General features: G+C 45.4%; 1 protein-coding gene across 4 annotated transcripts in view; it reads left to right on the top strand.

The window, feature by feature from the left end:
• LOC143356928 (homeobox protein caupolican) overlaps positions 1-3,758 on the top strand; it is a 125,601-nt gene extending 121,843 nt beyond the window's left edge. For all 4 annotated transcript variants that reach the window (XM_076792995.1, XM_076792992.1, XM_076792993.1 and 1 more), the window contains exon 7: positions 462-3,758. The gene's annotated coding sequence lies outside the window, so the exon portion shown is untranslated. The remainder of the gene's footprint in view (positions 1-461) is intronic.
• Positions 3,759-24,847: the final 21,089 nt, after the last annotated feature.

Genomic DNA, 24,847 nt, shown 5'->3' with positions numbered 1-24,847 from the left:
TTTCTTACCGTTTTGCGGAGACGAAAAGAGTGCGAACACGTTTTCCTAACCCGTTGTACTACATCATGTACCTGATAGTAATTAATAACATGTGAACCACCAATTTCCATTAAACCGAAATAAAATTCTATTTCGTTGTTGTCGAAAAGAATCCAAAAATTGCAGATAAATATTGAAAACCAGAGAGAACGGTTCCAATCGGGTCCAGCCCCACTCTTCCTAATCAAGCTTCCCAGCGCCTAATCGCCCCCTCTCCAGTGAAAACAACGCTACTCCCGCGCAAGCTCGCCCTCCGCATCGTTACCACCCTCGAAAACACCATTGATCCTCGCTCGACACACCTTCGAGGTGCAGGTCGTATGCGTGCCACGCAGCCGACGCACCCACCCTCTAACAGGGTGGAAGTTGGTTGGTAACATGGCGGCACGTAGGCTAAGACGATTTCCATCTCTTTGTTGCAGGATTAAGCCGTGGCGCGAACGACTGTCCCACGACCGGACTGTAAATACTCGCTCCTGAGAGGTCCTGGGATTTATTAGCGTCGCCTCGGGAGGACCGGAGAGGGCCAGAGGCGAGAGTACAGAAGAGAGAGAGAGAGAGAGAGAGGGAGAAATAGAGAAGCAAAGAGAGAGAGAGAGAGAGGCAGAGAGCTTCGAGAAGCAGAAAATGGGAGTCGACTTGAGGAGCCGTGAAAAAGCCGAATGTAGAAGGGAAAGAATCATCGAGGGGCTCCGAGATACATAAATCGCGTCTGGCCGCAAGGTGCGACTGCGTGGACCGGGGCGCGGGGGCGGCTGCGAGCGGGGCAGAGCTTAGGGGAGATTTAGGAATTAGGGGAATTACGTCCGAGTGGCTGCTTACCAGTACGCGAGCCGAAGACGCTGGGAGAGCAGACGTGCGCTGAATCGCGTCTCAGACTTGAGATTCGAGAGTTTCCAACCCTGTTCTATAGCTCTGCCCTCCCCTCGTCCACCCCCTCGCCCGATGTCGGACCCCTTGATTCGCGTTCCACAAGTTCGAGGAGCTTATTAGTCAATCGAGATTCCGTCGACGACTGGTCTTCGGTCTTGTACATAGGGAGGTAGACTCGTATACGAGGCCCAAGGATCGCTCGCAACGATCGATCCTTGTTTTGTATATACCTTCGCGGGGTTCCAACCCTCAGGGCTGTCCCCGGGGCTGTAGCGAACCTTTTCGCGATCCCCGGGAGCCCAGATACCACGGGCAACGTGCAAACTGGTAGCTATCGCAGGATCCTGAACGCTGTTCCTTTTGATCCTCGAGATCCGCAGAGAATCCGAGGATGACGAAAAGACACTGTAGCCACCTAGCACTAATTGTATCGATGGACAGCGAGACTCTAACGTTACGGGTCTGCTTCGGTCGTCGAGATGTTGTATTGGTCTGTTTTTCGAGAGAGGAAACCAGAGATTCAATGACAGTTGCAATAGCTGTTCTACGAACATGCGAGTGGACAGCTATTATGACGGACGCTGTGCTCTTCGGGTCTCTCCTGTCAAAAAACAGGATGCGTTAGCTTGGCCAGAAAGTCTTTCTGTATGTTCTAACGTTTACAGGTAAGTTGCACTTCATTAAACCTCGAAAGGTGGTACATTTTCACTCACGAGTTACGTTCCACCTAAACTCTAATCTTATAACCGCCATTTCTATTAAGTCCAATCTCAAAGAAACAGGTTCATAAATGTGTAAAATAAAATTGGCGAGAGGTTCGAACGGATCCAACCATAAAATCGCCAGAAGCATCTTGCGAGGGTTGAATTGTGATTAATCAAATACATCTTATTTCGCCTTAGCACATTATCTACCGGTGGTTACTTTGTAATTTTCCAAAGTTGGTAGTCTATGACTAAAAACATTTTTATAGGTCCTTCAAGAGCATCAGGAACTTCAATCGTAATCTATTCATTTCGTTCCTTCGATGCTTCCATTTGGCATTATTATTGAAAGCCCTATTAACCAGTTGCCTCACCTGAAGATGTTGAGCACAATCTATCAAATATGTGCAGACATTAATTCGCTCTTAATCCGACGTAAAATTCCATTATTCTGTTATCGATGCTCAGCCATGAGAAAAATTAAAGTCATACAATAGACATGAATTTTCCATTCCTTGTAAGAAATTATGAACGACAAAGAAGTTCTAATTTCTACAGCTGTGCAATGAATCGCAAGCAAGTGGTTAACTACCGGTAGATAAAGCGTTGTTCCTGCTCACAAACAAAGCAGAGGAATGCAAAGATCTTGTGGCCAAGCTAACAGCAAACTCGTGTGGTTCAATACCACGATGAAGGGCGCAGAAGAGCCGACGCTCTGCGTCAAACCAAAACGAAGAAGCGTGGACGAGAAGATAAGAGAATGGAGTAGAGGGAATCGTTTGACAGTTGGCGGAGGTGTTCGCGGTAAACTAATTAAGAATAAAATTCGTCCTTTTTCGCGCGGGCGGCGCGCGCTCGCGGGCCAAGAGCCGCTTCCGGTTTCCTTGAAGATGGTGGGGACTCGTCGACGGGACGCGCGATGCGATTAGCGTACTTTTAACCCTCGTTTTCAACCTCCTCTGTGCAATATATCGTTTAGCGGAAACAATCTCGATCGCGCGATTATCCTTCCGATCGACTACACGACGAGTCCTCCGCGCGCGGAAGCGTTTCCGTGGCGAGCGAGCGCCGCTGTTCGAGATTGTTGATATTTTTTTATATTATATTGTATATCGTGCGAGTGATCCCTCGTTTCCGGGAGGCCCGATTATGGTTGTCGGGTCGGGGCAGCAGACACCTGTGTCGCGAATGATCGTCGGGTTCCGTTTGTCCGGTGGCGGGTGAGGCGGCGGGTGCGCGTGCGCGTGCGAGTACGAGCGAGTGCGAGAGGATGAGTTTTCGGGAAGAACGGGATAAAAATCGACTATCATTTTGTACTTTGACTATACGCCGAGCGAGCATGCGACGGGGGGTGAGGGGCGTTCGAGGTGTTGCTTGGGAGTGAGGACTGGCGGTGATGCTGAGCGAGAGCACGAGAAATTGTACATTGTTTTGTAAAGAGTACATTTATTTATATCTGTGATACTGGGCAAGGTTAAAAGGGAATGAACATGGGAGAGAATGGTCGAGAGACAGTGCGAGAGAGAGAGAGAGAATGGGAGAATGAACGAGGGAGATGGAGTTGGGTGAGGAATGGATCGTTTCGAGGTGTGCTTTCGAGGCGTTCGACGACGAAGACGATCGGTGCTCGCGCATTCGTTGACGCATATATCGCATAGAATTAATTCTAGACTCGATTACGGTTTTGTAAATAATCGATGCGTAGCCCGAGACACGCGAGGATCGTACCTTCCTTTCGGATTCAAGCGGCAGATAAATAAATGAGTAACAAAAAAACGAACTATGAATTATAAAGGGTAAAACAAGTATATATATATATATATATATATATATATATATATACATAGAGGGAAAGAGAGAAAGAGAGAGTGAAAGAGTGAGAAAGTGAGAGAGAGAGACAGATTTTTTTCGTGTACACGATCGCGCCCTCGTGAGGAGAATCGAAGAGAGAACGATTTGTTGTGAATATACATAATACAGGTACTAGGTATATAGATATATAAATATATAAATATATAAATATATACATAATACGATTAATAGGTTCTATTTGGTTGTTCGTACGAATTCAATTGTAAATTAATTCAACTGTACATAGTTCTGAATGTGAATATAGACAGAATATATCTATTATTATTATTATTATTATATTATTATTATATTATATTAATTTTATTATTATTGTCATCATATTATTATTATTATATTATTATTATTATTATTATTGTCTACTACCATTATTCATTATATTAAAAAGGAGACTATTATGTTGTACGTTTATATTTTTTTTTTATTTTATTTCTCGGTTTTCATAGAATCAACCTTTCTTGACCTCTCTCCGGCTCACTTCCTTTGTCCTTGAACCCTGCAGAGGAGGAGACTTCGATGAAACTGCAGTTTTTACTTCCCGTTTTTTATTGGTGAACTCGAAATTCAATTTACCGTAGTGTTCTTTTATTTGTATATTGTATAATCGGGTCTGACGAGGTCGGTCATGTTCCTCTTGCACTCGACGATTGCTCGAATAGTTCCTCCACGATGAACAGAGTACACATACTGCTAACATTGATGTAGCATACAAGGAAGAACACTGTACCCCTTTTTCTTATCTTTTTTTTTTTAATTTTAGAACGCCTCACTCTGATCACTTTATATTTGTGCATCATTCCATGCTTCTAGCATGTTATGTTTCTCGACAGAAAAATGTAAGATAAATTGATAATTATAACGACTGTCCACCACACACTACTGTAACAAATATATGTTATGAACCCGGACGAGCTGAAGCAGGATGGACAGCTACTATGATCATTTGTATACCTAAAAGTTCTTTTTCTATAATATTACATATCTTTTTTATCGTGAAGCAATTGGAAGTCTCCATGAAAGAGACTAAAAAATGTGTTTATTTATTTAAAGAATCGGACAGTTACACGTAACCTTGAAGCAACGTGAGCGTGGTTGAACGTTCAAACATCTCAGAAACCAATAGAATAATAGTGTATATAAATGACAATCTTTCTCCTGAAGAAGTTCTGTAAGCGTCGAGAAAGATTTATCCGAATGTACACACAACAAATTATTATATTATTACCCAGCACTAAAATTATTTATCGAGGACTATTTACAACATCTCAAATTCTCTTTCATCTCTTTAAACATATCCCATCCGTCACCCATTAGCAAACTGACTCAAACGTGTTGCTAACAATTAGACTGTAGCATCGATTGTAACAAACAGAAACCAAATAGAACGTTCTTTCTTCCCTTAATAATTGTCACAGCTTGAAAATAGTATGTCGACATTCTCAAACTCTTTTAATATTCCTACTCCTCCCACTTTAAATTTTGCCCACTCAATTTTGTCATGAAACAAAAAATAAACCCTTGACTGGTACACTGGGGTCTCTCAGGACCCCCAAAAAATTCTGCAAATTAACTTCCGCTGTATCATATGATTAATTGCAAATATCATGTTTTTGACTTTTAGAACATTTAGATTATTTAATCTTAAATTGCATACTAAGCCCTTCGTCGGCATCCTTATTTTTATCGACGCCGACTGCACACCGGGCAGTTTACGTTGACGACCAAACTTCGTACTGTTCTAGGCTTTCAAAAAATTGATAAAAATTCTGGAATACGCATTAAAGCCCCTATTTCAATATGTAATCGTTGGAACGTCGAATACTTAAAGCATTAACGGGAAAAACGAAATGCAAGAGGGAAATTTCCCTCCGGACATAAACGACCCTGGTCGCCCGAGGTTTAGTTCAAATTATTCAGAATTTTAGGAAGGTGCTGGTATGACACTTCGTAATCTGAGTAAACACTGTACCGCTTACGCGTTGAAGGAGGGAGTTGTGAGAAATGCGAAAAGAGATACCTTGAAACGAAAACTGTTCGCGATCGATGCGAAGCGTCGGAAGATTCGCGTTTCGCAGAGCGTCCGCGGGGACCGCGATTCCGGGAATATTAATAATTCACTGGACCGAAGCCGGTGCTCTCCGCTAAATCCGGATAATTGGCATTCTAGCGCGGTCGACGGGACGAATTTCCGACGCGTTCGACGCCAAGGCCGATGGCGGCGATTATTTTCGTGCGGGACCGGGGTGTATTTTCGCGCGACCCGCGATTCGCGAGTCTAGGCACGCGCGCCGCGGAACACCGAAAACGCGTCGCGGCCACTCAGACATTCCACGGCGGGTACGTCTGCGTTTTGAATACCCGAACAATGGCAGTTTCGCGGTGGGCGGAGTTCCAACGAAAATACGCGGCCCCCGAGGCAAGGACAATGGGATCGCGGCCTCACCCTGCTCGTCCGGCGCCAACAGAAACATGCCTTCCTCCTTTTTCGCAAGCCAAACCCAACTATGCACCCGCAATTATCCGCTATGTACTGCTCAAGGGGACGTGCCTGGCTAACAATCTCGAAGGAACACGATCTTTGGCAATTTTTTCTTTTCTGGAAAAATTAGTGGCCTTTACTTTTTAACGAATTCCTCAGCTGAAAGTATGTACATACGTTGTACATGTAATTTTTTTGTTGCAAATTCGAGCAAAATGTCTGTTATAACTCGTCGTTCGCCTTTATCTCTGTCATATGAAAAATTCATGAACATTCCATTAACATGTACGTAACGTTGACTAATAGATGCACGAAACACATTTGAACAAGAAATTATTTTTTACAAAATGGTAGTCGTCTAACACGGCATACGATTTCACAACGTTTATACTTTTCGTTCTTCGTAAACTGAAACCACAATTTTCGTATTATTGCGAGAAGAAATCTACCATTCACCTATTAAATACACTGACAAAATAACAGAGTTTTGAATATTTTTCTTTCAAACAATGTTGCAGCAAACAATTGTAGAATGCACACACTCTAAGATAAAGTACTCATTTAAAAAAGGATTCCTCAATTTTTTCAAGCAGAATTTCTAAAATTCACGGTTTTTTCAGATTGTTAACCGGGCTCTTAAAGTCCCTTTGTTGTTCTTATTGTAGAATGAAATTGTAATGCATCTATTTGAGCAGGTTACACTGTAAAAGTCCGTCTGTTTGATCGTTGTTTGATTATTACACTGTTTTATGTCAGCATAAAGGCAAAGTCTAAAACAGCATCAGCCAAATTGCCCTTCGAAGTTCTCACTAACCCTCCAGTGACCTTGTACACCTCGTAAAATAGTTTTCGGTAATAAAACCCAAGTAAACTGAGGTTTCCCCGCACATCTGTTGACCATGGCCAAGAGAAAGTCACTTTCATCCCTGTTGGAGTTGGTGAAAACCATATAGGGTACACATGTTTTCCCTGTTCGCTTCCAAGTTTGTGTATAGTGTTCTCAACGCGTTGAGCACCTCGGCAAGGTTAAAAGTGTATGCCCTTTGCGGACCACAATAATTCTTCCTACAAACATGTTTACATTCAGACACGCTACCATTAACGTTGAAGGTCACAGTACTCTACAATTATTGATTCATTCGTAATTTCGTCTCTTTAACGCGCGGTGTATCATTATCAACTTAAGGAAACATTCATTTAAAATTAACCCCCTGGTACGAACAAAATTTTTTCTTACACAGCGGCAGTGTAAAGAAAGCAGTGTTGTTCGTTGTTCCTAAACAATGCAAGCAATGTCACATTACAACGCAATTGTAATTCTCATTGCCGAATTTAATTATTTTCCACTACATTGTCGATTCGATAGCAAGAGACGAATTAACTGTGGAAACCGTACGATGGTAAATAGCAACAATTTTCCAGAAAACCCTCGAATTCGACAAACGTTTACGTAAAGTCCATGCATATGGAAATCGGATGATAATGCTCGGTCACTGCTACGGCTAAGATAAGATCGAGAATCGTCCTCGAATCGATGTAGCAACAAACTTGGCCGATGACGGAAATATTCAAGCGATCGACATGGCAAATTCATTAGCGTACTACAGATCTTGTGCATTTATCACAGAAACGAGTAAACAAAAATTGAAAACAGCAAGGTGATTAAGCCTTATTCGTTCCTCGTATCAATTTAGCAACAATGCTTATGAATGCTGAATGATTAGTACGTTCTGTATATAATTTTATTGGTTGTGAACGATGAGAATGATCATACCCAACATGGGAACATTCTCGAAGAAGGAATTTACAGAGTTAATTATTCGTGCTTCCATCATATTGATTTTTTACCATTATATACATTTACCTATGCGATCAAGATTAAAGAGTATAAATGAAGAGTGAAATTATTCAAGGGAGAACATTCTATTCGGTTTCTATGTATCGCAATTGCTGCAGGAAATTGTTTACGATGCACGAAGATCCGCTAACGCAAGTTGCACTCTGTTCATTAGGTACCAAATTTTCATTGGAGGATCGACCGTCGTGCGTCAGGTGAAAACAGAGGGGGCGCGTACCCGGCGTTCACATGTCCGCTTCACGCTCGGTCGCTTTGATCGCCCGTGGCATTATTTGCAGATCAGATTTATGCACGAAAACTTCCCACGAAGATTCAAGGTTCGAGTCGCTCGTGACGTATAAATCACCGCGCCGCTTGTCGCGCGTCGTCCGGAGAAAGCTCTCCTCGTGGCCCTTCTTCTCTCTCTTTCTCTCTCTCTCTCTCTCTCTCTTTTTTTATTTTTTCAGCGCGAGAACACGGAATTGTCTACTTTGTCGCGGACGATTTATGTTTTCGCGTGTACGAAATCATTTAGAATCGCTCCCGGACGAAAAATCGTGCCTCTCGCTCGTCCGGATCGTCCTCCACCGGCGCCATTTTGGTTTAAGCAGGATGTCGCAACGAGGGAAACGACGAGGTAGGAATTTGCTTGCTGTTAGATCATTAAGAAGTATCCAATTTGCACTGCTATAGCGATTAAAAGTATTGGCACGCTACATTTCCGATTTTCGAAAAGTTGCCACAGTTTCGCAAAAAAGAATCACTCGGTGGAGCGAATTTGTTCGTTATTTTTGTTCCACTGAAGTGACAACTAAATCGTTCAATTTTCATAAGATCACTATAATGAGAAGGCTACCTGATTCAGTCACGAAAAAATTTTTAATTTGAGTGGAGACGTATGTGTTTTATTTACGATTTCTAGCATTTTCTACAGCCAAGAAGACAATGATGGATTATTTAAGAAGATAATGATGAATTATAACTGTAAATTCAATTGACTGTAACGATATTTTCTTTTTTTTTATATACCGCATTTTTGTAAAAAATAAAGATCTGCAGTCAGTCGATTACGCACGAAGGTGTTGTCAACATTGTAAACGACATAAACGATTGGTTCTTAGCATATCGACATTATATTCTAATGCCAGTATTTCTAGGTCTGTGCACTATAAATTTCTGCCGGCATTGAACCGGTTTTAGTTTGCAATATTTAACGTCTCAATTAATGTGCGAACAATTTCCGATTTCCGCTTATCTCAGGAATAACGAAAAGAGTAACCATACTGTTTCTTTTCAAATTGCTGAAGCTACTATTCGCTATCTGACTACAGATAATGTGACATGTTGCACGCAACTCGTGTTTTAACATTTTAGCTAAAAATAGATAGCCTCTGAATGTATAAACAATCCGATGCATTTCTGCTACGTTATGCCAGAAGGTAACACACGGTTAATATTCGGAACATCTGTTAAGGCGTTCACACCAGAATCCATTATTATTAGAACATCCATTGATTTCACTGGGAAACGTGGTGTTTAATCGATTCCGTGTAACCCGCGCTGGATTTTTATTAATATTCATTTTTACTTCCCATTTCCATAATTTCTGCAAGTCATTTTCCTGAAAGCGCAAAATATGTTTTATGCGGCGACATTTGTGGTGTATACCGGAAGCAATTCAAACAGTGGTATGCAAAATAAAGCAGGAATGTGATCAACGTTTCCTAATGCCACTATTTTTAGTACTTCACTCCGCAATCTTCCTACAACTTGCACAAAACAATTGTCACTATTTCTGTATCGCACCGAGATTTCGGACCCAGTCAGATCACTGGAGGGTTGAACAAAAATTTCCAAAAAATCACAGAACACCTCTCCATCACTCCACAGTGTCCCAATACTTCAAAACAAGGGGTGTCTCTCATTAATATCCTCGCTGGAACAGCTCCACAGCCCCCTCCCCCTGAAAGCGTCAGCCTCGCACCCCTGAAAGACTGTTTCCTCCGACACAGTTGCTTCGGCACTCGACCTATCAAACTTTCGAGCGCGGTGAGGGGTTCGTGGGGAGCTGGCACAGGCAAAGGGGCCCGAAAAAAAAAGAGAAACTGCTTGAAAGAGGGTAATAAAACCATCCCCATCCCCCGGGTACATGGAAGGCGCGGACGGTTCTTATTGCGGCGTCCTAAAACCCTAACAACCGTAAATTGGGGAACAAAGGGCGCCGGGGGCCGCGACAATCCGCTAAGACAAAGGATCGAGAGCGTCGAGGCCTTGGCGGGGGTGGCAGAGCGGGCGGCTATAAAGTCATAACCTCTCGGTTTTTATTTCTCGCCGCGGTGGCGCCCCTGTCCGCTCGCAGCCGGCCAAACCGGCGGTTTACGAGTGCCCGTTGCTGGTTGCAGCGCAGCGCTGCAACCAGCAAGCAGAGCCAGCCTTATATCATCCGCAAAGAAATATGAGATCTCGGTGCCGGCTGTTGAACGTGTCGCGAGGCCCCGCGGGTGCGCGCGGAAACCTTTCGCGCCGCGTGCACCGCCGCGGTTAACCTAACCGTTCCCCGATACACCTAAGGGCTCCCCGGCCGTCGCGCCGTTTCCTCCCGATGAATATGCACACTATTGCACAGTATCGCGCACGCTACGAAGGGAAACGGCTCGACGTATTGCACGATGATTTAACGCGTGCGCCGCGCGTGCCTTGGGAAACGAACGCCGCGCCGGCCAACGGAAACCAGCCTCCGCTCCGCGATTATGCCGCTTCCGTCCCTCGTTCTGACGAGAACAATTACAAATTTTACCAATTCATGGCTCCCGACAAGAAGCATTAGAATCAATTATTCGACGATGGAAGACACGATGTCGCCGGGAACATTTGCTGTTAACGTTGAACAATATTTTATTTTAAAATGTATTAGGTCGTCCCATAAGTTCGTGCTGTGGATATGTTTATATTATTCACCATTGAAAAGTATGATGTCTTTGTCAAAAAAGGTCAGAAGAGGTTGTGGAATGAAAGTGTGATTACATATTTTATTTTTAGAATTGAAATGGTACAAGATCAAACGACACGAACTTTTGGGACGACCTAATGCAATCTCATGAGAAGCATATTAAATGACTGTTGAGAGAAAAGCTAGAAACTCGAGTACAATGCTACGCTTTCCAATTGTAAATAATCATGACGTCAAATTGACATTAATTTAGCTTAACGTCGGATAGAAAATTATGATCGCCGCACATGCAGCTCGCAGCGAACGTACCAAACCCTACAATTGACTCGGGTTCTGGATCCCCCGTATTCACGGTAACTTTTCTTGCGGAGGATCCTCAGGGTCTCGAGGTGGAAGAAAAGGGTCGGTTGCATACGTGGGGCACCACGAGCGATGCATCACCGGTGCACCGCACGCGGCGCATCCCGGTATATTAGTCACCGGGAACGGGCACCAACTGCCGCGGCCAAATTGAGTCTTTGCCATAAAGTAAGCCGTAAAAGGGGTTGCAGTCGCGGGGAGGCGATTCGAGCCTTGGCTGTGCGCGAAGAAGAAGGACCTGTCCCCGGTGAAACGGGCCCGAGGCCCGAGCAGAAATCGAGAGAGAGAGAGAGGAAGAGAGAGGGATAGCCTGGAGGAACCCGCGGACATTCAAATTTATGGTAATGTCCGACCGCTCGGCACGGGGTTATCGATATGGTCCCGCTCGCTCGTTGTTGTGCCTATTATTAATATTACTATCGTTGCCGCGTTCGCGTCTCCTCGCCCCCGAGAGCCGAGTGTCCTTGGTCCAGCCTCGAAGAGGACCTCCGGGACCTTTGTTTCCAGGATCCCGTGGCCGTGTCCCTAAATTAGCTCGATAGCCCCGATTTGTAGACTACAGCTTTTTTTATTTTCCAGTCGCGTAGAACCGTGGTTCCCCGAAGACCCGAACATCGTGACCCGGTCTCTTCGTGGCCCGTAGGAACAAGTGACTCGGAAACAAGTCCTTATTGTGCGCCTGAAATATGGACCGAACAAACGGACCGTTTAGTCGACGCGAGTTTTGGTAATTTTCTGCCGGGGACCAGTTTACTCGATAGAAACGGTCCCCATTGTTTTCCGTTTGCACGTATCTAGATTTGACGACCGACATTCTCCGCTAAACGGGTTCGCCTCGGCCGCGACAAAGATAACCGTAATTTCTTCTTTTTTTCAGAGATAAGAGTACTTCGCCTGACTCCGGACACTGCGACACATGTTTTATTTATTTCGTTATCTATTCAAATTCGCGGGGCCCGCCGTGCTCGCCGGCTGCATAATGCTTCTGTAAATACGTACAGTACACGAGTACTTCGTTCCGCAAAGTTGACGAAGTCCGGACAGCTTGGAAACTTGTTTTCTGCGCCGCGATGTGTCTATTATGGAGGTATGGTTTTTACGTCTAAATCGCGGGGTGGTCTCGACAGGTTCTCCGCGGTTTTCCGAGACTCGGGGGTATTTGACTTTTAAATTGGAGATAAATCGGGCTTCGATCTGTCGACACCGTGTTTCGAAGATGAAGATCGTTTGGTAATCCTCTTCATTGCCGTCGGGATTCGAATATACGAATGTTTGGCTGTTTCGTTTTTGGTTCTTCGGGGTCCAGGAAGAGATTCGTCTGGAAAATTTCCCGTCGTAAATCCGATTCGAACGGTTTTATTCCCGTTCGCTGCTTCCCTCGCGAGACTGTATTCACGAGCGCACGCAGCTCGCGAGCACCACGAAGAGCAGCACGCTGGACCTCGGCTCCTCGCCGTGGGACATCGCTCCGCGCTAACTTACGCCGGATTACGGACACTATTTCATCGGAGCGCGGACACCCCTCCGGGCTGCCCGCCATTATCTTCTCCTCAGATTTTACTTCGTCTTCTCCTTCCTCCTCCCTGTCACCTGGCCTGCCTCTCTATCGTCCTCTTCGGCTCCACCACCCCTCTTACAATATCAGAACCTTCATAGATAACACCTCTTCGTCTGCTTCATCTAGGTTAACATTTCACGATTTTATTCAATTTGCAACGGAAAACTGGGCCTTGTTCTTTAACCCCTCTTTGTCATTTGTTATATCTACAATGTCCAGGTGCACTGTCGATTCAAATATCCTCATTTCTTATATTTCTCTAACCGGTGAGGACCACAGTACCTAAAATGTCTGAACATTATATTAGTTGCATTTTATTTATACCTAGGTGGCAACAAAATGGAAATTTACAAACTGGGGAGAATATTTTCTGACTATAAAGCTCTGCGTGTGAGCATTGTATGTGTAACACAGCCGACTCTTCCCGAAACTTCCGATCGACGGGAAATTAACAGGTCAATTTCGATTTTAGAAACGGCCAGCTGGAAAATCGGTGCGCGCAACGGCGTCCGGTGTCACGAAACGAGGTAGAGAGTGTCACGAGATCCGCGTTCGGCTCTCTTCAACGCCGTGGAACGCGTATCGGAGTCACAAATCTGCAAAGCCAGGTATGCAAAACGTGTGCGTGATTAAAGCGAGTCGCGCACTGGTTCGAATCGGGCCGGATTTGATCGGATTGGATCGGATCAGATCGGATCAGACATTGTATCGCAGAACTAGTTGCGCACTGGTGCGAATCGGATCGAATCGGACGTCGGTACCGTGCACACTGCGTCGGACAAGTAATAGCGAATAGATTGTCGCCAGCTCGGCGCGCACCGTCCAAGAAAAACAATCGATCGATGATCGGTCCTCTCCTTCACGCTGCACGTACCGACGAAAATTTCTGTTGGACGCCTAGCAAGAATCCGAGACGTCCTTCTTCCTCCCAGAAGCCTTCAGGTCGAATCAATCCTAAAAAAGTGGCAAAACGAATAACATTTTTAGAAAAGACTTACTAGAAAATAAGAGACTCATCTCTAAACTACATCAATCATAGAAAACAGAGGCCGAATAAAAAGTTCTTTCTTGTTTAATAACTTTAACAATCCGGAAACAGTAGGTCGGTATGCTCAAATCCTTTTAATCTTGGTACCCTGTCGCACCTAGTCACTTTTACTATTAAAGATGTGCAGATTAGTCAGTAGGGACACATAATTCTCTAAAGGTCCTAAATGAAAGTATTATAAAATCGTCGTTCACGTCAAACTTTGTGAAGTTCTTCGCCAACGAAGCAGGTGTCCATCGCGGTTGGAAGATTCTAAAATTAGAATAAACATCGACGTCGTAATAGTGATCAGACACGGGTCCTTTGGAACAGAATTGCGCATCGTCGAGATAGACGACGACAATAACTGTTTCGAGCGCATCTGGCGAACAGACGACGCCAGAAGGTTTTCGCGGAAGGCGCAGCGCCGATCAATGGCGAAACCGTGCGCGTTGGAACCGGTTGTCGTTGCCGGTCCTGTAGTCGAATGGAGCCGGATGGAGTCATCGAGGAAGAGGGAATCGACGTGGTCAGCAGGACACCCCCGACAGCGCGGCGTTGTCTAGGAGTCGGCCGGAGCTGAGCAGCGGGTGCACAGGACTAGGACGAGAACCGAGTCAGCTCATGCTGCGCTGGAATGCCAAGTTCCATTTAGGTAGGTACCCTTCCCGACGACAGTGTCGTATTCAATTCTCCAGCACGGCTGTCTGTCTCTAAGATCGCAGCGAGAACTCGCCGGACTCGTAAAGCCCGCCTCTTTTTTTCTCTCCTGTTTCTCTAATTTCATTGTGGTTATTTCTCTGCCGCTGAAATATGACCGGCACCCGATATTTATGCCTTCGTTCCGTATTCCGTAACACGTTCGTCGTTGCACAATTTTTTACAATTTTTATGCTCGTGCCTTCGTACCTAGAAACTCGTCCAAACTCTTTATAAAGAACTCATTTCTTTTTGGAGTTCACTTTCGATTCGAATAATTGCTAGAATAAGGGATCTTAACCATTTTACCATCATTCGTTTCTTTAATGAGCAAATATAAAAAAAGTACAGCGTTAAATTTTGATACAGAAGAATATACCTCCGACGAGACACCGAAAAATAATTTCCATTTCATATAAATTTTCGTTCATCGCGCCAAAATCGACAGTAACTGATCAAACCGATCAGCTAATCTTGTTCCTCAGGTCGGACGTGTCGCAGATGATTCCAGAAATCTCCGAAACCATGGAAAAAAACAGAGAGAAATTTTTAGTCCGGTCACGGTCGTAACAATGGAGCAGAGATAAAACATCCTGAGTCGAGCAACGGGAAAGCTTGCAGCGAAAACGGTTTTAATTGTCCGATCGGTATCGCTGCCACCAGGTTTCCGAACAGCGAGGTAATAATGCAATGAGCGAAATAATCGTGAGTACAAAATGGTGGTCAGATAAGAGGGAGAGAAAGGGAGAGAGAGAGAGTGGCAGGCCGCGTGGCGGAGGGACTCTCGCGCACTTATCTGGCAGTAAAGATGTTTACAGCGCGGTCTGCGCCGCCGCTATCACTATCACCCCGAAAGAACGGACCACTCTAATTGATTTGTGGCTCGGCCGCTATCGGTGCTCGTAACTTAAATTAAATTACACGGCCGAAGTCCGTCCGAGTCGAAAACTCATGCCACGGACCGGACGCGGGAGGTCTTCCGGGCGTCCCTCGGCGATTATGCGACCCGATTATCAAATATATCGCCGACTTACACCGGCGGTTTTGTCCTGACAATCGGCCTCTTGTCTCACGGAGTCGGTCAAAGTTCTAGGAAACGTTGCCGGCAAAAATAATGGACACATTGTATGGTAAAAAGTAGCGAAAACACTATTCTTACCGACAGCGGCCGCTTGACGGCTTGTTACAATCTTTTTGTATATTTCTGCATAATCGTTGAACTCGACAGGTCGATGAATATTTATGTAATTGTTAGGTAATTAAGTAAAAACTTACTTCTATTCGCCAAGCGATGAATTATATATGAGTCGTAGGTGTGTTTCTAGTCTATAGGTGTTACGGATGCTTATGAGGTACCTTTTAATGGAACGTGTCATTTTGCTAAATCGTTCGACATTCAGATAGCGGGAAAATGTGAAAATAATGCGCGGCGAAAGTATGTATAATCGAGTTCACTGTCCGTGAAATGAGTCAGTCGACAGCTCGGCGGGCATATAAAACCGAGTTGTTATTCAATCACCTTTTGTTCGCGTTTTTACTGTTTCTACACAAAATTGTAAATTGAGAACTTAAACTTAGGACATGAAATGCTTGACCCATTAACCATAAAATCGGTAGTTTAAAATTTTTGCTCTAAATCTTTAGTATTTGTGTATTCGAGACGATTTATGTCAAACGTTCAATTTAAATTGAAAAATTCAATATTCCTACCATCGATTAAAAAAATATCCCCCTTTAGGGATGGCAACGCTTGGAATTTATTTCATCTTTTTTATGCCACTTCTTAGTGTAATGGGTACGTAATGGGTTAATAAAATTTTTCGAAAAATCAGTACCAGAATCTTTTTCAATATTAAAAAATATTTCATCTCAGACGAAGACAATTCTAGACGCGGTTAGAGACCTAACATCCCCTTAGAAAAATTCTGAAAATCGGGGGGAAGACAACTGTTTCGGGGATCCTGCTTGTCCTGAGGGACTCTGGATGAATCGAGAGTGCCGGCGACTGTTCTCTTTCATTCAGTTAATAGGGTGACAGAGTCAAGGATAGCGGTATCTAAATGGCCTTCATATATTACGATAAGTCCGGGCCCGGGGACCAGAAAGACTTGTTCGTTAATCCGAATTTCGTTCAACCACGACGAAACGGAATTCATGAAAACGTAATGTCCGAGATAGCAGCGTTTAGAGGAGCTCCGCCGATATTCACCGGGTTTCTGGTTAATACGGGTAGCTGCCGCCCCGAAATTGCCTGTCGGACGTCCGTGAACGTCACGGGCCGCAACGTCCAACCACCGGAAATCGTTCGGTTATTCCTAAATAAGTTGATTATCGGCGGCGACCAATCAGCGCCGTCGGCCTCGGGGAAGACTCCACCGGGTTAATTACGGAACACGGTCATCTTCGGGGCCGATAATTGATTTTCGCTCTTGATTGGAGCTGTCGCTCAACCCCCGACACTCTACACGCGACTTAATCTTCCGTAATCCCTGCGCCATGCTGTTTTCCGCGCGTCCATCGCCTCTACATTTTCGATTCAGTTAAACGGCCACTTTACCCTAATAAATAAACGGCGGAAGACTACGCGACTCCATTTTTTCGCAAACTGTGATTTTTATTCCGCTGGACGACTGAATGAGGAAATCTATTTTCCATGAATGCATTTTTATAATTTCAATTTTTTTTTATTTCGTCGAATGAAAATTTCGGCGACGGTAGATTCAGTGTTAAAATTTGTGCTGTACTCTTTGCGAAGGGTTAATTTGAACTGGATCAAGAGTTACATAATTGATACTCGAGGCACGATTCTCAGAGAGTCGAAGATTTTGTCGAAACTAGAACATTATCAACAGCGATCATTAAACGGATTACAGGAGTGTCTAAATCTGTTTCGGAAGGATATCGACGTTTCAACGAGCTAAGTTCCACGTTGACTATCTCTGACACGCGTTTTCACGTACTAAATACGTGAAATTATCGCGGGTCCCCGAAATATACGAATATCTTAGATACGAATTACCAGGATTAATATTTAACGTCGCTCAGACATTAATTAGACATGAACTCTCTGATGCGTTAATGCTTGATCGGATCATCTCCTTATGCATTTATTAAGGTGTTTCCGAGTTAGCAGGCATTCGCGATTTCTTCGTTGGGAAGAATATTCCAGGGAAAATCTATTTCGAAATGCATTAGTACTTTACGCGGCGAAGTGCAGGGAAAGGTGGTAGGAAATAGCTAGTTTTAATGACTGTTCTTAAGAACTTCGGAGATCGTTAAAACCCTTTGACCTTGTTGACATAATTTTGGTTGTTCCAACACTTTTTTATTTTCGATTCAATTGTATTGTTCAACTCTGTGGACAATATTTTTGCTTGCTTCTGGAGTGAAAAATGATTACTTTTTAACAATCAACCTAGACGCATCATTCCTTGTGTCCACCACCAACATCGTGTATGCCAGCCTTCTAAAAACTCGCAATGCCTCCGAGCAGCAGCCAAATCGTCGAAAGGCCGTAAAGAAACAAAAGCCAGTCGATCCAATAATCTTCCCACGTTCCACACGGAAATCCCGAGCGGCAGGATCCGAGGAGAGGAATGTCGAGAGGTCCTCGGCGTGTTTCTCATCGACGTGTCGCGTAATTTCGGTTAACGAGCAGGATCAGCGATCTCCATCTAGGGCGAGGATCTCGCAGTAGGGGGAAAAAGAGCGGGAGAGGCTTGTAGGCTAATCCGGGACAATCCGTGACCGAGTAACTAGCGTTGTCGGGTTGCGGGCTGGCGTGGCGCATAGGCCAGCGGCTCCTTTGTTTTTCCCGGGGCCGGTCATTTCCAGGCTAAACGTCCGGCGGTTGGGTCGCAGACGTCTGGCGATGGCGACAGCCAGCCTCGCGAAAGCTTGCCTCGGCCCACCTTGCCTCGCCTGCTGACCTTAAATCACGATTTTTCGGCGGGCCCGAGCGGAACCAGTCTGTTCCGAGAGGGACGAGGAGAGGACGAGCAAGAGGACGAGCAAAAGGGAACGAGGGGAGGGGTGGGAGGGGAGGTAGAGGACACCCGACGAAGAGAAGCGTGTCGTGCGAGTCGACGAGGTCCTCGAGGGTTGTTTTTCTGGGCGACGTCGCCGATAAGATAGGACCGGGGACAGGGAATATCCGGTGCCCAGTTTCGGGCACGTCTGACAGTTTTGTACCTAGTCGCGCGGCAACAGATAGTCCCCGAAATTCCGAGCGGAGGCCAGGGTGGTCCCCCGATCGGCTAAACCGGATGACGACGACGACGACGATCGGTGTACAAGTCGCGGCCGAGGACCAAACCCGGCCGTATCTCGTTTGCGGAAGCCACGCGATACTTTCTGGTCTTGGGGCTTTTCATTAGAACCAGGAAACTGTAGATAAACCAATGTAAACCGGTGGGGGAGAGGGGACACCTATTGATCGTCGAGCCTGCCGGACCCCACGTCCCCTTTCACGAGCGTTCGCATTAGTGAGCTTGTTACAGTCCTGGTCAATTTTTCTCGAGAATCGAACTGAACGTTTCATATCTGCCAACATTTTCTTGGACCGTTTTAAGCGATGAAAACGAACGAAAGTCTAAAATTATGGGACGGGATAAAAAAATTATCAAACTTGGCGAAGATGACCAGACCTGTGCAAAGAGGACAGTTCATGACAGTTCATGATCAATACGGACACCGTCAAGAATTGTGCACGTATTGCACTGCTTTTAATTGAAACTATTACTGGAAAGAAGTTGCAATCGGGATACGTCTAATTCGGAGCACGTTAAAAGTCTCTTACTCCCATTTCGCTGGAGCTTATTAATAAGTCATGGCCCCAGCGAAAATTCAACAGTATATCATTTCCAGCTATATACTTTGGAAGTTTCGCGCGAAATTACATTTCACATGAACCTAATTAAAGACACGTAGGTACTGCGTTGAATAAGTAACCGGCCGGATCCTAGCCGCTTCGGAGCGAATATTTAATCGATTCCGTTGACGATGTAATGGCAACTATGTCTATCTTTCTGCGGAAGAATTGCAAAGCTGATAGATAGATGATCTACCGAGCGTTTCGTTGAATCGAGGCTGGCCTAATCAATCCCACGGTGCAGAATATTTCTCAGTTACGGGCGAAGTAGGAAAACGGAAAATCCTTGAAGGCGTGAAACGGTGGGACGAACGACGCATGACGGACGACGGACCGGTGGAAATCTTGTTAATACGATGTAATTTAAGAGCGAGGTAATTATATTTAATGGTGGTATCGTTCGATCTCGAGAGCCCTTAACAAATACACCGCGCCCCGAGCACGAGAGGAATATTAATCTTAGTCGTAAATTTTGATATGCCGCGGAAAGCTGACTCCGAAGTGGCTCGCCCCGCGAGGTTTATTGTCCTGCGACATGCACGTAACATCGCACCTGAAATCCTTATCGACTAACGGGCCGCCGTACCAACTGAGTAATGCGCCGGCTTTTAGATACAATAGCGCGATTCCGCTCGCGAGAACGCGACTCCCGCCCTTTCATTCCACCCTCGCAGCGCCACCGATATCTTTCGGCCGTTCTAATCTGCGGGGAAAAGATATAGATATTTCGAGGGTCGATGAAATTCCATGACCCATTTCACTGCTCCGCGAGGTTCGCTAAAAATAAGCTAACCAGCTCCTACACCACAGAAATATGTTAATCACGTTGTTCGCAACTTTTCGCAACAGCGCACAGCATGGAAAAATTCTAACTGAACTACTTGCGACTCTACTTAGCGTCATCAACTTTCTTCGCGGCATAATAATTTTTACACTGTTCCGCGAGCTTACAGGGTTACCAAATTATAATCCAAAAATTTGTCGATCTCTGAACTTCTGTAACTTCGTGTAAAAACATCTCACAAGATTCTATCTTTCCCCATTTTAGAAAGTGAAATCTCTACTTTCACAACCTTAAAGTTAATTTTTCGAGTATTATTTTTTAGTTATTAAGTAGAGTGAAAAACCGGAATCGATTTATTCTCTAAAATTTTCTTCCAAAATCTTAAAATTCAGACAACTCAAGAGAGTCTATAAAATTATTTTCTGTTTCAAGGGTAGGTCTTCCCTTTTTGATCGCGTCTCAGAGATTGATCTGCGATTTTTCTTCTCGATTTTATTGTACCTTAGAGAAAAAGTGTGTCTCACTCGAAGTCGAAGATCGACAATTCGACGCACCTCCGACGAAACCTTCATCGAAATGGTTGAACCCGCCTTCAAGGTAGAAAAGCATCTTGCCTCGATCTTTCCCAACGAAATCCCGGTTGCCCGAAATAAAGCTCAGGGTCGTCGACGACAACGTCGAACGGTGTTCATCCGTCCATTGACCGCCACCCATATCCATCCCCCGGTTGAACAGGAGTCGGCCTCAGAATGGAATCGGCGGCGATACGATCAATTACTATAAAACTGTTCCGCCGGGGACCAAAAAGCTGAACTGGCGCATTCCTGGCCCAGGTGTGACCACGACATCCTTGGAACGTCCTGGCGGCGAGCATCGGTCCGGCGAGCATCCGTCCGCTTTTTCTCGGGGCCCGTCGCGGGCCCTTGCGGGCCCGCCGCAAGTCTCCTAGGAGCTGGGGACCCGAGGTTTTTGATCGCGCGCGCTCTCACGGCGGGTCGGCGTGAAAAAAGAAAAGGGGCCCGAGGCCCGGGGACAACGGGGATAGGGGGGAGAGAGTATTAATGCGTGGGCCTTCCTCGTTACGCCATCCGTCGTCGCATAGTTTCCTCCTTTGGCCGTGCCGCGATCCACGGTCCCCTCCGGGCCCTCCTCCGTCCACGGAGATCGGGCCCAGCCAGCCATCAATGGGAAGATGGCTCTCGCGTGAATGAACGGGGGGTGGGGCGGGGTCCCATAGGGCCCCGCAGCCGCGCAGGGTGGCCACACGTTCGCCCTATCCAAGGGAGGAATACCTCTCTCACGGTATTCCGTCGGCGAGCGGACTTATCTCGTAGCTGTTCGCGACTCGTTGCCCCGCGGGTTCTGCATCCGAAGAGAAAGGATACCGAGGCTGAAATTTATGAAGATCGATCAGGACCTAGCTGTCCCGGGGCCCGAGGGAGCTCCGGAGGGGACCGATCTCTAGAGATCTAGGCAAATTAACCGGCAAATTGGCAATACGAAGTTCTAGACAAATTCCTATTGCTCCACAAGTTTACGTCGACTTTTTATGGTTAACGCCAAAAGGTTTAAACGGTTGGCTGAAATATCACCTGCACAGTAATTTCGAGACTACAATGAGTGCCTCAAAATTTTTACAGAATTTTCGCTTTAGCCGCGGCCTTGCTTCGCTTTTAACCCTTAGCACTCGAATGGTGACTCTGAAGCACCACCAGAAATTGTTGTGGCATTATTTCAAAGAAATTACAAAAAATATTACAAAATATTTGTTACATTACAATATTTGTATTTAATAGATTACTAAACATTCAAATACTATATGTAGAAATCGGATCAGTTTCGTTTGAATAAATTGAAAATATTGTAAGACGGAAGAAAAATTTAATTTTACATTGAAAATAGTGCCGAGTGCAAAGGGTTAACAGTATCAAAAGACAGCTCATAGTCATAATAGCTGTCCACCCTATCCCTGTTACTTCATAGGTCCAGCATACGAAACAAGTGGACATCTATTACGACTACTTGTTTCCCCTTTCAAAAAGTGGACCACATTATACAAAATTTTGAACCCAATTTAAAAAAAAAATGGGGGCTCATTCCAATAGGTGTTTGAAGGGTATAGCTACTTAGACGCGCTCTATAATCTGCTCTATAATCTTTTGGTGTTATTCCAAAAGCGATTTCCGCTCGTGCGTTCCTCTATGTTCGAGTGAAGACGAGCCGAGGCGAGTCGAGGCGAGTTGGAGCGGGTCGAGGCGAGCGGAGGCGCTGTTCCAGCGTCCGCGTCGGCGAAACGGGGCTTTCAGGTGTCGCGGAGACATCCTTGGAACGTCCCGAGCCACCGCGCGGTTCCTGTCCCCCGACCCACCTTCGGAGATACTTCGAATTGTTCTTGGCCGCCTCGGACCGCGGCGCGGCTCGCGCAGGAAACATTAAATCAAGCCGCTCGATGGAAAATACACGGGGTGTCGCGTGAGAACCGGCCACGCCGGAGAGAAAGAGAGGCTACGTACGTCGCTCCGTTCAGCTCCGCTCTGCTCCGCTCCGCTCGGGACTCGGCCATTATCTATTAGCGGTTCACCTATTATCGAACCGTTTCTGACTTAACCACGGCCGATTAACAGTTGCTCGAACCGGTCGCTTCGTTTCCACGGGACAACGCGCCCGGTGTGTCCGATGTGTCCGCTTCTAACGAACGCTCGAACGGTAATTTATGTAACACCGTGCACGATTTATGGCGAGAACAGTCTCGCCGCTGACTCCCGTACTGACGAAACGGAGAGGAATTAAACGACAGATAAGAGGACTTTCGGTTCCCTGTTCCCCCGCAACAGGCTACAGGAGAGGTCTCGCTACACGGATCACCGGTTGATATACTACCCGTGTAAACGTGATTCATAGATTTGTTCGCGTATAATCCGGATGATTTTATTGAGATTTTCGGCAATACTCCGGGTTCAACTCTTGTTACCCGACGGAGCCTCTTGTAACGTCGCGCCACGGCCGATTCGAATTCGGAATGCTTCGTGTTCCCGATATTCTTGATCGGGTTTGTATAGCAAACGTAGTTGTCCGTATCGATTCCACCGCGTGGGAAACTAGCCTAGTTTCCAATTTTGTCGGGAAACGAAGACCCCCGGAGGTTTTCCCCGCTCGAAGAGGATTTTGATGCTGTACTTGCTGGAGTTGCTGCACAGTGACATTCGAAAAGTGATAGTTCGACCGGATTCGACGCTCGCGACCGGTCGTTACGTGAGCCGATCCGCGGCGGCGATTTGTCACCGTCGATTCGCGCCGTTAGAAGGCGGTCATTATTTTAGAATAATCTGAAACCGATGGTGATTAGTGGAGGAGCCGGCGTCACCTGCGCGATCAGCTTCTCGTTTATAGCGCGGCCGCAGCCCGACAGCCCTTCCGCGGCCGATTCCCACCTCCATTTCGACTATCCATCATCGCTGCCCTTCGATCTTGTCCATCCCGAACTCTTCGACGCGCGAAAACGCTGAAATAATTAGGCTAGAAACGGGCATCGTCGTCAGTCGGGATTACCGCGCACGCGAGTCAATTTTCTCCGAGACTCTTAACGCTTTGGACTGCCATACGATATTTCGAAATATTGTTAACGGCTATGAACTTGTTATTCGATGTACCATTTCACTCGTAATCCAACGAAAAACCTGAGGAACATGATCGAACCATTTCTTCAGAAATTATTATTTAAAACGGAATTATGAAGACACTTCGATACAGCACAGCCATAGGGAAGACTTTATGTAATTTCATGTGTGAATTTGAAATATTGTTTGCTGAATTGCAATTTGTACCAAGTGAAGTTGTTTGGCACCAACCTCTGGATAAATAATAGCGTAATAGATAGAAAGTTACAGCTCGCTCCGAAGTGCGAAACATCAGTATACGCGCGTAAAATAAATGTCATCGAACAGGAGTTGTTTAATGAGAAAGATAATATATTAATATTTTATGGGGGAAAGTGTGCTTTGAAAATGTATTATACAATCCTTATTAATAGTCCACAACTTGTCCCAGGATAGTGTCAATTTATTAAAAAGGCATTCAATCTGTTTATCACACTTTAGGTATCCAATTACCAGTGGATCTTCTCAATGGATCACAATCCTCTCTTTCTTCTACAAATCGTGTTATTTAAAGTACATTTAAAAAAGTTCACATTCCATTTATCACGCCCCAACTATTAATGTATATAGAAACTTAATTATTTCGAAAATTCTTCCAAGAAATCACTGTTCTTACAAATTGTCCCATCCAAAGAAGATGCAGAAAAATCCTCAGTCTATTTATCACATTTTAACCATTCCCGTAAAATCTTTTTGGTATTTCCAAATTTGTCTGAACAGAAAATTTCAAATAGTCCACGGTATCAGTCAATTCGTCACGATACCTTTATGTAGAACCTTTTTAACAATTCTAAATTCGTCGAAACAGACCAGAGTCCTTCTCCCCCGTCACAAGATGAGCAAAAAGGGCAATCTTCGAGGCACTACAGAGGCCCCGGACAGTTGAAGTCGCCCTCGAGCAACCTGCATAGAAATGGACAAATTGCCAGGCGTATATTACACGGCTCTTAGGGTCGCGTCACCGTGAAATATCGTATTTTGGCACGAGGCCTCCGCGTTTACGAGGGCCTGAAGTGGCGTGCGAACGAGACGTCCCACGAAGTGGCCTACGAGATCACGAGGAGACGCCGGGATCGGGACTATCCTTGACCGTCGTCGGATAATTAACGTCGGTTTTCGTGAAACTCTCGGTTTCTTACCTG

The sequence above is a fragment of the Halictus rubicundus genome, chromosome 9 (genome assembly GCF_050948215.1).
Source record: "Halictus rubicundus isolate RS-2024b chromosome 9, iyHalRubi1_principal, whole genome shotgun sequence".
NCBI classification, from domain to species: domain Eukaryota; kingdom Metazoa; phylum Arthropoda; class Insecta; order Hymenoptera; family Halictidae; genus Halictus; species Halictus rubicundus.
Note: the sequence above shows the minus strand (reverse complement) of the source record. Positions and strands in the feature narration are given on the sequence as shown.